Source organism: Triticum urartu, chromosome 5 (genome assembly GCF_003073215.2).
Source record: "Triticum urartu cultivar G1812 chromosome 5, Tu2.1, whole genome shotgun sequence".
In the NCBI taxonomy this organism is placed as follows: Eukaryota; Viridiplantae; Streptophyta; class Magnoliopsida; order Poales; family Poaceae; genus Triticum; species Triticum urartu.
This window is the reverse complement of record NC_053026.1, coordinates 165,561,971-165,573,083: the sequence shown is the minus strand read 5'-3', so window position 1 is coordinate 165,573,083 and position 11,113 is coordinate 165,561,971.

The following is an 11,113-nucleotide window of genomic DNA, read 5'->3' as shown; positions in this document are numbered from 1 at the left end:
AGAGCAAAAACTATATAGCTCAAAAGATATAAGTGAAGCACATAGAGTATTCTAATAATTTTCAAATCATGCGAGTCTCTCTCAAAAGGTGTGTACATCAAGGATGATTGTGGTAAACTAAAAAGCAAAGACTCAAATCATACAAGACGCTTCAAGCAAAACACATATCATGTGGTGAATAAAAATATAGCTCCAAGTAAAGTTATCAATAGACGAAGACGCAGAGGGGATGCCTTCCGGGGCATCCCCAAGCTTAGGCTTTTTGGTGTTCTTGAATTTTACCTTGGGGTGTCATGGGCATCCCCAAGCTTAGGATCTTGCCACTCCTTGTTTCATAATCCATCAAATCTTTACCAAAACTTGAAAACTTCACAACACAAAACTCAAAATAAAAAATCTTGTGAGCTCCGTTAACGAAAGAAAACAAAACACCACTTCAAGGTACTGTAATGAACTCATTCTTGATTTATATTGATATTAGACCTACTGTATTCCAACTTCTCTATGGTTTATAAACTCTTTTACTAGCCATAGATTCATCGAAATAAGCAAACAACACAAGAAAAATAGAATCTGTCAAAAACAGAACAGTCTGTAGTAATCTGTAGCTAACGCAACTTCTGGAACCCAAAAATTCTAAAATAAATTGCTGGACGTGAGGAATTTATCTATTAATAATCTGCAAAAAGAATTAACTAAATAGCACTTTCCAAATAAAAATGGCAGCAATTCTCGTGAGCGTTAAAGTTTTTTTACAGCAAGATCAAAAAGACTTTCCCCAAGTCTTCCCAACGGTTCTACTTGACACAAACACTAATTAAACACAAAAAACATAACCAAAACAGAGGCTAGATAAATTATTTATTACTAAACAGGAGCAAAAAGTAAGGAATAAAAATAAAATTGGGTTGCCTCCCAACAAGCGCTATCGTTTAACGCCCCTAGCTAGGCATAAAAGCGAAGATAGATCTAGATATTGCCATAATAATAGGATAGATCACGAAAACTCATTTCATATTCTCTATGTTCAGCAGCAAGTTTTCTTTGAGGCAAACAAAAGTAATCAAAAGGGCTAAATTTAATGGGACAGAAGTCCCCAAGATCAATTTTGGGAGGTATAGGTTCCTCCTTTGGCCCTTCATATTGCACAACCAATTCATCATTATAAACATTCTTTTGACAGAACTTCATGAGCCTATACTCAAGAGAATATCCTAGATCATTGTTTCGAATAGCAAAATCATTATTAAGTTCGGAAATTCTATCAACTAGAACATTGGTAGGAACCTTTTTCCTAAGGTTCTCATTAAAAGCAACATAGTCTAAAGATTAAAAACGCATTATTTCCTCTTGATCAAAGAGGATTGCCTCTATGGGAGGACGGCCAGCGTCCACCCTATAGTGCGCAAAGATTTCTTTGGCCTCTTTTATTATAAATCTGAACTTATGAGCCAAAAAGATAGTAGCGGCACGCTTAACAGAAGAATGCTCAATATTAGAAAATTCTAGGAAAATCCTTTGTATGCAAGGATGCATGTGCATAAATTGTCTTTCAAGTTCAACTACAAGCATGGCGATAGCGTCCGCAAGACTACTAGTTCTATGAAGAATAGAACTATGCATAGAAGGCAAAGCACCGGCACAAGTAAAGAAATATTGGATAACTGATTTTCCAATAATATTACCACTACCGATTCGGATTTTTTTGTATGTAAGATAGGGGGTTCTTCAGCAGGAGCATCAGACTTTTCCATGTTATTATTATCCATATCGACAATAATTTCCCCAATTTCAGACATAACGGCAGAAAATGCGAGGAGCAAAAGAAAGAGGGAAGCAAACAGAAGAGAGAGGGCGAAAGGAAAAGAGGGCGAATAAAACGGCAAGGGTGAAGTGGGGGAGAGGAAAACGAGAGGCAAATGGCAAATAATGTAATGCGAAGGATAAGAGTTTGTGATGGGTACTTGGTATGTCTTGACTTGTGCGTAGACTCCGGCAACGGTGCCAAAAATAGCTTGTTGTTAGGAGTCAAATCTTGACTTGACTTGGCGTGAATCTCCCCGGCAACGGCGCCAGAAATCCTTCTTGCTACCTCTTGAGCACTGCGTTGTTTTCCCTTGAAGAGGAAAGGGTGATGCAACAAAGTAGCACAAGTATTTCCCTCAGTTTTTGAGAACCAAGATATCAATCCAGTAGGAGATCACACTCGAGTCCCACACACCTACACAAACAAATAAGAACCTCGCAACCAACGCGATAAAGGGGTTGTCAATCCCTTCACGGCCACTTACGAGAGTGAGATCTGATAGATATGATAAGATAATATTTTTGGTATTTTTATGATAAAGAGAAATAAAGATGCAAAGTAAAATAAACGGCAAAGGAAATAACTAAGTATAGGAAGATTAATATGATGGAAGATAGATCCGGGGGCCATAGGTTTCACTAGTGGCTTCTCTCAAGAGCATAAGTATTATGGTGGGTAAACGAATTACTGTCGAGCAATTGATAGAATTGAGCATAGTTATGAGAATATCTAGGTATGATCATGTATATAGGCATCACGTCCGCGACAAGTAAACCGAAACGATTCTGCATCTACTACTATTACTCCACACATCGACCGCTATCCAACATGCATCTAGAGTATTAAATTCATAAGAACAGAGTAATGCTTTAAGTAAGATGACATGATGTAGGGGATAAACTCATGTAATATGATACAAAACTCATCTTTTTATCCTCGATGGCAACAATGCAATACGTGTCGGTTCCCTTTCTGTCACTGGGATCGAGCACCGTAAGATTGAACCCAAATCTAAGCAATTTTCCCATTGCAAGAAAGATCAATCTAGTAGGCCAAACCAAACTGATAATTCGAAGAGACTTGCAAAGATAAACCAATCATACATAAAAGAATTCAGAGGAGATTCAAATATTGTTCATAGATAAACTGGATCATAAACCCACAATTCATCGGATCTCGACAAACACACCGCAAAAGAAGATTACATCGAATAGATCTTCAAAAAGATCGAGGAGAACTTTGTATTGAGATCCAAAGAGAGAGAAGAAGCCATCTAGCTAATAACTATGGATCCGAAAGTCTGAAGTAAACTACTCACACATCACCGGAGATGCCATGGAGTTGATGTAGAGGCCCTCCGTGATCAATGCCCCCTTCGGCGGAGCTCCGGGAAAGGCTCCGAGATGGGATCTCTCGGGTACAGAAGGTTGCGGCGGTGGAATTAGGTTTTCGTGGTGCTCTTGAATGTTTGGGGGGTACGTGGATATATATATGAGAAAGAAGTACGTCGATGGAGCATCGAGGGGCCCACGAGGGTGGAGGGCGCGCCCCCCTGTCTCGTGCCCTCCTCGATAATTTCTTGACGTCCACTCCAAGTCTTCTGGATCACGTTTGTTGAGAAAATCACGTTTTCGAAGGTTTCATTCCATTTGGACTCCATTTGATATTCCTTTTCTTCGAAACCCTAAAATAGACAAAAAACTTCAATTTGGGTTGGGCCTGCGGTTAGTAGGTTAGTCCCAAAAATGATGTAAAAGTATAAAATAAAGTCCATTAACATTCAAAATAGATAATATAATAGCATGGAGCAATCAAAAATTATAAATACGTTGAAGACGTATCACAGCCAACATTGTTTTTCCAAGGTTGTGATAAAATGGATGAGGTCGTCCTTGTACAAGCCGTCGTGAGCTGCTATATGATCTATTTGTACATATGGCATGACGTTCAAGGAAGCAAACGCGCTATATACTTGTCGTTTGGTAACTTCCGTACTACGGTTTTTGCAAAGAATTATAATGTAGCATGTAATTTCAGGTTATGGCCATCTTTTATATCAAGACGAATACCTGATAATCCTAAAAATTTAAAAGAGAATCAAAAGTTTTTGCTGATATACATTTTGATCTTGGTGTGCGCCTCTATGTCATCCTCGGATGGCACCGTTTGGATATGATGTGTCGCATTAATGGTCGTTTATATAGGTATATGAATTTTTTTTCTCCCATTGCAACGCATGGGCACATGTGCTAGTAACCCATAAATACGTAGCATTTTCAATAAGCAAGAGCGTCGAATCCAATAATAAAGAAAAGGAATTAGTTGATGGAAACCAATAACAATTCACTGTAAAAGGCTTAAAATAATGACAAAAATGCAACTGTGCATCAAGTGACCCAATTTTTAATTATGCTAAGGACAAACAATTGTCTTATTTTATTTTTTATTATATTTATGGCGCTTTGTATTTCTGGTGAATATTTATACTAGATCTGTCTTTTCTATGAAAAAAAATCATCAATCGAGGTCTCAGATTGTGGATCTTGTATTTCTCTCCTCTTATTTTTTTGGATTATGTAAAATGTAAATATATGATGTTTTAGTAGTTTAATATTTCTTTTTTTGACTGCAAATAGACTTTATTTCTCAAATAATAGACATGTCATTTACAAGCAGATGAGAAATAAAATCAGGGATCTCATCATCCCAAGAACTAGAAGATCTAGTAGTAAAAGTGTTCTTTGCTAATTTATCTGCCACCTGATTGGCCTCTCTATAGCAATGTCTGAAGGATATGGACGCAAAGTCCATCATAAGTTGTTTACACTCTGTGACGATAGCTACCTCCGCGCCTAAATAATCATCAACTTGGTTCAGCGAGTCCACTGCGAACGAACAATCTGATTCAATTTTTATGTTGTTGCATCCAATGTGAGTTGCCAAGTATATCCCGTTTCTGATGGCAGTTAGCTCAGCTGAGTCAACTCCACTGATGTTTGGAACAAACCAACTTGCTGCAGCAATAAAATCACCCCGGTAGTCCCGAGCCACAGCACCCCAAGCACCTGAAAGTGTTTCATACTGAAAGGAAGCATCAACATTTATCTTCACGATCCCATATCCTGGTTTCCTCCACATGTGGTCGTTCTTACGTATTGGTCCTTTGGGTATAGTTGACCTGAGGAAATTTGTCGCCAAAACCTTGATGGATAGTGCAGTTTTTTCCGGCGTTTGGACTTTGACTTCCTTTACTATCTGTCGGCGCTGCCACCATATATACCATGCTGCTACAACAGCAAGCTCCGTCGTTGGTACCTCCGCATCATTGCCCTGAAGCTTTGATAAAATTTCCATCGCAATAGATCTTGATCTGTCCTCGGCGACAGCTTTCCGTATGACTTGTAGCAAGCCCAGCCGCTCCCAAACATCCGTCGCTCGTCGGCACCTAAATAAGCAGTGTTGAATGTCTTCTGCTCCGACTAAACAAACTGGACATTGAGCTGAGCATGGGATGTGTCGGCTTGCTAATACACCAAAGCATGGGAGGGCGCCATGCAAAACTTTCCATGCAAAATGTTTTATCTTCCCTGGTATTTTCAGCTTCCACATATCCTTCCAAACTGAGTTTATATTTTCTGTACCTTGCCCATCAGCTCGCACCCACTGTGCCCCATGTTGATGTTCAAACTCCTTATGATAAGCCGATCACATGGAAAACGTGCCTGATCGTGTATAGTTCCAAGCCACAAAGTCTTCCGTCAAGTGATAATTCAAGGGGATTTGTAATATCCTATGAACATCAACAGGAGAGAACACATCACAAATTAGATCCTCATCCCACTGGCCTGTGTACGGATTTATTAACTCATCAACCTTTGAAAGCATTGTTGCACCCCTATTCGTGTTTACTTTCCTTGTGACACTTGATGGAATCCATGGATCATGCCAGATATCAATTTGAGCTCCACTTCCAACACGCCAAATGCAACCCCGCTTAAAAGTCTGAATACCTGCGACAATACTCTGCCAAGTATAAGAAGAGCCTTTTTTGGGTCCAGCTTTCAATATGTCACCATCTGGGTAATATTTTGCCCTCAGAACTTGCGCACACAAAGAATCCGGGTTTTGGATTAGTCGCCAACACTGTTTTGCTAACATAGCAAGATTAAAACTGTGCAAGTCTCTAAAACCCAATCCCCCTTCCTTCTTCGGAATACACAACCTCCCCACGCAAACCAATGCATTTTCTTTTTCTCCTCATTGTCACCCCACCAGAACCCAGCAATTTCATCAGTGATAGACTTACAGATTCCTTTAGGCAATTCAAAAACTGACATTGCATAAGAAGGTATTGCTTGGGCTACCGACTTTACCAGTACCTCTTTACCTTGCATCGAGAGTGTTTTCTCCTTCCACCCCTTCAACCTCTGGCAAACTCTATCGATCAAGTGCTGGAAACAGTCAGTTCTGTCGACTCCCACCATTGTAGGGAGACCCAAGTATGTGTCCGATAGAGCTTCTGTCTCAATATTTAATTCTGTACACACATTCTCCCTGGTATTGACATTAGTATTAGGACTAAAAAATATACTCGATTTAGCATTACTAACTAGTTGCCCAGAACTAGCACAATATGTGTCAAGAATCCTTTTGAGTGTACTTGCATTATGTGAGTCCGCCTTCATTAGGATCAAGGAGTCATCTGCAAACAGTAAATGTGAGATAGGGGGAGCATTTCTACAAACACGGACCCCTTCCAGACCTCCAACTTCCTGTTCATGAGCTAATAAGCTTGAAAGACCCTTAGAGCACAAGAGAAATAAATAAGGTGATAATGGGTCGCCCTGTCTGAGCCCTCTCGTGGGAGCGAATTCTTCAGTTTCTGTATTATTGAACCGGACCCTATAGCTTACTGAAGATACACACTCCATGATAAGCTCCACCCAATGTGCATGAAATCCCATCCGCAACATTATTTTTTCCAAGAAGCCCCACTCAACACGGTCGTAGGCTTTGTTCATGTCCAGCTTCACGGCACAAAATCCATTTGATCCATGTGTTTTTTTCTTGATTGCATGAAAACACTCATAAGCTACCAACACATTATCAGTAATAAGTCTGCCTGGGACAAAAGCACTTTGTGTTGGAGATATAATTTCAGGAAGGATTCGTTGTAGTCTGTTTGCAAACATTTTTGAAATTATTTTATAAACCACATTGCAAAGACTGATTGGCCTGTATTGCGTAATTACCTCTGGACTATTGACCTTGGGAATTAGCACTACATTTGTTGAATTCCATCCTGAAGGGATCTTCCTTTTATTTATAGCATTGAGCACTTCATCAGTCAACTCGTCGCCTACAATATGCCAAAATCTTTTTAAAAAGATAGCATGAAGTCCGTCCGGGCCAGGAGCCTTCAAATCTCCTATTTGAAATAAAGCTTGGCGAACATCCTCCCTCGTGTACTCAGCCAAAAGCATATTATTCATATCGACGGTCACCACGGGTTTTACAGAGTTCAGCAATCCTTGGTCCACCACACCCATATCGGATGTGAAGAGGCCATGGAAGTAGTCCCTAATTAGGGGCTTAAGATTATCATTACCTTCCACCCAGGAATCACTACTACTCTTGAGCTTTTTTATTAAATTCTTCCGTCGGCGTGCCGAGGCGAACTGATGAAAATAAGCCGTGTTCCGGTCGCCTCGACGTAGCCAGCTTACTTTGCCTCTTTGTGCCCAATATATCTCGTCTTGCTCCAGCAAATTTTCTATAAAAAGAGACAACTCCTTCTGCTGCATACAAACATCCAATGTCGGGCTGGATTTTGTAAGCGACTCAAGTTCCCGTTGTGCCTTCCTGAGTCTTGAACGAGGCTCCTTCAGGACCATACGGTCCCATGCATGCAGGTCTTGGTGCACCACTGTTAGCTTTGTCCCTATATCTGGTCCAATACCCCGCTGAGCAGCCTTGCACCATGCTGTTTTTCACTACTTCCTCAACAGTCTCCTCTGCCAGCCACCTCGCCTCAAATTTCCTCCCATAGGAAGGTCGTTGTTCTGCAATTCCAGCCAGGTGATATGTATCCAGGCAGATCGGTCGATGATCTGATTTTCCTAATTCCAGGTTGCAAGGACCAGCCAAAGGATGGAGCTGCATCCATCCAGCATTCGTCATTACCCGATCGAGTCTTTCCCGCAACCCTCCACGGAACCACGTGAATATGTCTCCCTCATAACCCAAGTCTTCAAGGGAGTAGTCAGACAAGGCGTCCTGAAAAGCTTGTAGACGGGATTGATGTCGAGGGGCCCCACCATCTTTCTCTGATGAGAATAGAATCTCGTTAAAGTCGCCAATTACTATCCACGGCAACCTGGATTGGGCATGAAGATCCCGTAGTAATTGATACGTACGGTTTTTGTTATCCCAACTTGGTTCACCGTATATTCCAGTTAACCTCCACATGTCTCCATTATCCTCTTCCACAGAGACATCGATGAAATCCAGGGTAGCAGCCCGGGAGTAGATCCTCACCTCCTTCTTCCAGACTAGTAGCAAACAACCCTTTCTTCCATCTAGACTAGGAACCACAATCCTGTGATCCATACGTAATTTTTTCATTAAACTTTCTGCCCTTGATTCATCCAGATGCATCTCAGACAGAAAAAATGCATCTGGTTCATGTCGCCTCTGTATCTACTACCCCTATAAAAGCAGAGAGGGCGGAGAACCAATACATCTCAACCGTATAATGGAGAGATCTGACGATCAAAATCATCTCAATGTTTAATGTTTAGCATCAACCACGCGGTTAGTATACGGTCAAGCCACTAAACTTTCCTCCACGCAGCAACCCACGCCCTCCGCTTAATCCTCCTCTGCCCCGCTGCATCCGACGCGCCCAGCCGCCCCTGCCCCTCCGCCCCGCTCCTGGCTCCGCGCTCGGTCACCCCTGCTCCCCGTCCGCCCTTGCTCCTCTACCACAGCCAACACTCCTCCACCAGTGCCCGCCGCGCCCGGCCTCCCCCGACGTCCGCGCCCGCCCGGCCGCCCCTGCTCCCCCGCCAGTGCCCGTTCCAGACGCCGCCTTGTGCGCCCCCGCGCCCGGCCGCCCCCAGCACGCGTCCGCTCCACGCCTACCCACGCACGTAGCCGACGACCCTTCATGCCTCCCACGACATGCCCGTGGAGCTCTTTCTGCAACAAATCCCTCACCAATTGGAGCCCCAAGGAAACACATATCCTTTCTCGTAAGTAATCATCATCAATAAGGAGCGAGTATTTATGCTCAATTACGTGCTTGTACTGATTTCTTCACTTTCCCATGGATTTACCTTCACACAGATGAATAATCATCATCCACCTGCATCTCCATTACGATCAGAAGAATGTTCTCCATTTAAGGACCTGACAATCACGCCTAATCACGGGAATGCAAATGCCCTAGGTGAAAATCTGCGAGAACAACTGAATTGGGGTCAAAATTGGGATGCCCAAGTGTCTGATGAGAAGATAATGGAATACAACAGGAAGCGACCTACAACCCTCTCCATTGCCCAAAGTAATGTAAGCTAGAGGAATTCTTATTAATGCTTTAGTTCAGTTTAGAATCTGGTAAGGGAAAGGATACAATGTGCATGCATGTGAGTTGTATACATTGCATTCCACATGACAATTTCATTTGGCCTACTTACATGCCGTCAGAAGCTGGACATGGACTCCATGCAAATATATAGGCCTGCAAATAATTAACAAAACGATATACTAAGACATATCTATATCACTAACAAAGAGTGTAACTGATTTTCCCTTGATCTATTCAGCCCATGTCTTGTTAGCTTGGATCTTTATTTTGAGCATATGTTTCGTGTTCTACAGAGCATTCACCATTTTCTTTTTCTTTGTGGCCGTATATATTTTTGAAAAAAATTTATGATCTTGTTCTAGATTGATGGTACTACCAATAGCATACATGTATTTTTTTACTTTCTCATGTTTTTAATTTTAGCTCGACCAACGTTTGTAATGCGGCGATGCCATATTTGTCAGAAGGTTGGTTTTAGTTTCTTGTTCATAGTTAATAATCATGACATATGGTAAGATGTCTTTATGGGCTCATATGTACTCTATGAAAATGTTACATGAAAAGCATTGCTAGGAATTTTAAATTGGGATGTGTACTGCTTATTATTTCCAATTTTGCACTATAGACTCACAATCCTATGATTAATCTTTTTGGTTGACTAGCACACCATTTTTTGATTGCGACCTCATTCTTAAATAGTTAAATTTGGCAGGTTGCAGAAATTCAAATTCACTATCTCTTCTGAATCAATGCAAATTCACCGAATGCTTCATAGCTTCGTGGAATTTTGCTGCTTACATTGCAAATACTTGATCCTTGATAGCTATGCTATGTTGATCATGCCAATAAATGTTTGGAGACAGGAAACATCATGTACAAGTTAATATATAGAAAATATTTTTTACGCACCACTAGCTCCAAGAAATTGTTTCCTCTACTTGAAACATAGAGGTGAGTGTTTGATACTCCTTTAATCATGTATCTCCTTACTGAAACTGAATGCAGTTTTTGTTGGCTTGGGGGAATGTCTGCACCAATCCACCACACTCGAATTAGGGGATCATATACAATGTGGTGGCAAAAATTGAGATGATGATCCATCAGGTTCGCCTCATATTTGTTTTTGGGAATGACTTAATTGGTCCCAGACACTTTTTGTGGCATAGAAAATATCATAAATGTTCACCGGTCAGCCGGCTCCTCCGCGATTGACTCCCTGCAGTTATTGACCCAACACATTGATTGTTCTACCCCATATACCCACTTCATTCTTGCCCTAATATATTAACCAACTGTCATGTTGATCCGTTTATCTATTTTGAGCATATGTGGCATGGTCTACAAGGCATTCAGTTTAGATTTTTCTTATCATGGATTCAGTTTTTTATTGTAGTTTGTGGGGTTATTTTAGTTACTAGCTTGCAACGATTCAGTTTATCCACTGCTACTCCTAGAGGGTGCATTTGAATGATGAGAAGGTGGAAGTTAATAACTTCATATGGTTATCTGATTTCTCTACGAGTGATTTCCTTTTGTTTTGTTCGGGCAAGCTTGATTTATATGCGCTCACATGGTTAATGCTCTCTTGCAGTATATGCATGCAAGGCACTGTTTGGGTTGGCTTGCATTTATGGGTATGTGATAAATCTGAAAGAAACTTATGCCATGTATATCATGTACTACCTGGAGTTTTTGCAGCCGTTGAATGTAGAACCCTT